This window comes from Papaver somniferum, chromosome 8, assembly GCF_003573695.1.
Source record: "Papaver somniferum cultivar HN1 chromosome 8, ASM357369v1, whole genome shotgun sequence".
In the NCBI taxonomy this organism is placed as follows: Eukaryota; Viridiplantae; Streptophyta; class Magnoliopsida; order Ranunculales; family Papaveraceae; genus Papaver; species Papaver somniferum.
In genome coordinates, this window is record NC_039365.1 from 42,128,351 (window position 1) to 42,131,547 (window position 3,197).

At 35.9% G+C, this 3,197-nt stretch overlaps 1 long non-coding RNA gene across 1 annotated transcript; it reads left to right on the forward strand.

Moving 5' to 3' along the window:
- Positions 1-420: 420 nt before the first annotated feature.
- LOC113303355 lies at positions 421-2,079 on the forward strand. Its single transcript, XR_003337427.1, has 2 exons — positions 421-1,538; positions 1,750-2,079. It is a non-coding gene; the product is annotated as an uncharacterized LOC113303355 (long non-coding RNA).
- Positions 2,080-3,197: the final 1,118 nt, after the last annotated feature.

Genomic DNA, 3,197 nt, shown 5'->3' on the forward strand with positions numbered 1-3,197 from the left:
AGCACATCAATAACCTCCTCCATAATGTCTGGATGACCCTTAACTTGATCACCCAAATTTTATTCAGATGTATAAGATCCAATATCCCTTGGAACCCTAGCTCTTTTAGATACTTTAGTTATCCAACCATCCCCATCCATAGTAGTTACAGACTTTTTGGGAACCCACTTTTGCACCACCACTGGAACAGGTTGCGCTTTCTTCTTAGGACACTGAGCTAAAGAATGGCCAAAAACATTACACTTTGTGTACCTAGTAGGTTTCCAAGTATACTCTACTTTGATCTCCACAGTATCCTTTCAATCAATAATAAGAGGGGTAGAACTAGGAAAATCACAATCAGCAGTAACTTCCACACATACTCTAGCGTAACTCATTCTAGTCCTATTGAGGGTTTGTTTATTTATCATAATAGGCACTCCAGTATCACTAGAGATCATACCCAACCCAGTAGCATTCCGCATATAAAAAGCTACTTGTCACAAATTCACCCAACTAAGAACAGAACGCAATTCAACAACATCTTGTTCAATATTTTTATACCAAGGTCTAACAAGGAAAAATTGTTTAGCAATGATCAAAGCACCATATTCAAGAGCAGTTCTGCGATCCTCATCGTTATCAAATTCAAAAATAAACATATTATCACTATTAATGGTAAGGTTGAAATTACCTTTAAGCGCTTCCAAGCCCTAGAGACAAAATTCCTATATAAATGATAAGAAATCTCTTACCCACAAAAAACACGACCACCATATCTTTACAGCGACTAATTTCCTTCTCAAAAAATGTTGTAGAAAACTGAGTAATAATTCTCTTCCCATCTTCAAACTTAGGTGGAAAAACGTAATCTCTGCCTCAGGAACAGGATCCTTCTGCTTATCAAAGAACGAATCATATACATAAGAAAGAGTAAATTTTAAAGATGGGAAGTGCTCAAATCCTGGAGGAACTTCAAGATCCAGATCCCTAGAACCATTATAATCAGAAACAGGTTTCGCCAAATCTCCCCTAACAAGGCCCTTCGTCCTCTGGGAAGACGAAGATAGAGGCAAGGATGCCGAAGAGACCAATTAAAGAACACTCAAAACCCTAGCAATCACTAGAGAGAAAAATAGATTCCACGAAGAAGATGAAGAAATTGAAAGAAAAGATTTGTTTAACGTTTGGTCAAAATCTCCCTGCCAAAGTCAATCTCTCTCCTAAGGCAATATTGGTGACCTTTTTTTTTTTTTTTTGTCATTCATATACTTATCATTCATATTTTGAAGTCATCTGATTTGTTTATCATCAACCAAATAGAACGTTTACAGTTTGTAGATTTCGATTGTAGTTTGAGTATTTATGATATTAATCGGTATTTGGATAAGTTACCTTTGGATCTTAATCCCCTATTCTTTTGTTTGAATCATCAGAACTCTTTATTTCAATTTTATTTGAATGCAGTTGAAAATCTATTTGATCATAAATCATAATCATGGGGATTAATTTCCAGTGGTTGATTTTCATCCTTGAAGGAAAAAATCAATCGATCTTTAGTAAGTATTAAATGTAGAAAATATCACTACTGTCACACAAATAACTTAATTCGATTAGTCCTATAAGACATGAATCATGGCAATATTGATCTATCACTGCATCTGCATCTGAAGTAGACTGAAGGAATTCTCTTTTAATCACATTAGTGGTTAAAAAAATATATAGAATAATGAATTTTCACTAAATTTCGGATCTACAACTGTTAAACAGATCCAACGGTTCTCGGACGCTAGTTCTTTTTCACAATCATGTGAATGCAAGCTTGATAGCAGGACTCAAAGAATTTTGAGATACAAAGTTACACAATTATGTTGGTGAAAGGAGAGCAATTACCCAACCATGCAACTGCCAAATTGTTTCGTCTACGATACTTGGCCATTTTATCGGCCATGGAATTAGAAATGCTACTAATGTAATTGGTTCTAGAAAACTAAAAACCGTGTAAAAGAAAAGAGTAGTCATCAAGAGTAGTGTTGCTAAAACAATAAGTCTGGCTAGTTTTTATTCTGCAAGTACAAGATGATATTCTGAGCGTCGCTAGCAATGTTTTCATTTTTTAGCTGCATCCTTCTATCCCTTTTGATATCTTCCAGAACAGACATGCTCTCTGCTTCTTCCGCACTTCTAGCATAGCCCGCCCAGCTTGCAACCTAAGCAAGTCCCTACAATATGTGTAATAACAATATCGATACCAGGTGAGTTGGTATTTCCGTCATAGCTAACATCACAATAAAATATGATCTAGTTTCTTGGAAGGTCCTGCAAATTTAGTGGATGAGTAGCATTATGTGCAGCAACTTGATTTTGGACATTATTGCGAGACATTATATTCAAATTATTAGCCATTTGCAAAGCAAGCCTGACCCTACATAGATGTTTCTGATTTTTTTTGAAAGACTGCATCTGTCTATACAAATGCACCAAACACTAATGAAAATGGCACCAACTGATCGCTAAAGCTTTTGTTATTGATCCACTTCCTTACCCAGTCTTTGATAGTGATATTACCATTCAGATCTTGCATGATGTTGACTCCAAGGGAGAGCAGTCCACATAACAATAGCAAAGGGGAAATGAAGGATCAAATGTTCCATCATTCCCTGATTGTTACTACCACACATACTACAATGATCCCGATGGTTTGAGTGATAAGGGGATAGCCTAGTTTTTGTGGGAGGAATGTTTTGGTAACACTTCCAAATAAACAGTTGGACTTCAGGTGTAACATTTAACTTCCGTATAGATTTGTAGATAAGATCTGGGTTCTGGTTTTTCCCGTGGGAAATAGCTTGAGTCGACAGTAGTCTGTAACAAGACTTAACCGAAACACTGTCATTTCTGGTATAAGGCCAGACTATTTTGTCTTCTCTGGTAATAGGGATCCTAGTGATTTTAATCAGGGGTGAAAAAAGCCTCTAGAAGATCCCTATTCCATTGTTTTGTATCTTGATCTATAAAAGTACTAACATTATAGTAATAATGGTTTGGCTGATTATATATCGATGCAAAGAGGATAGGTTGCTTTATAAATCCATGTGTCCCTGAAAGCACAAACCTTGTTACTGTATCTAATATCCCAGATGCAGTTATCCTAATAACATCTAAACCATGACAAATGCTTATCCAAACAAAAGAACGATCCTTTTTTTTTTTGTAAC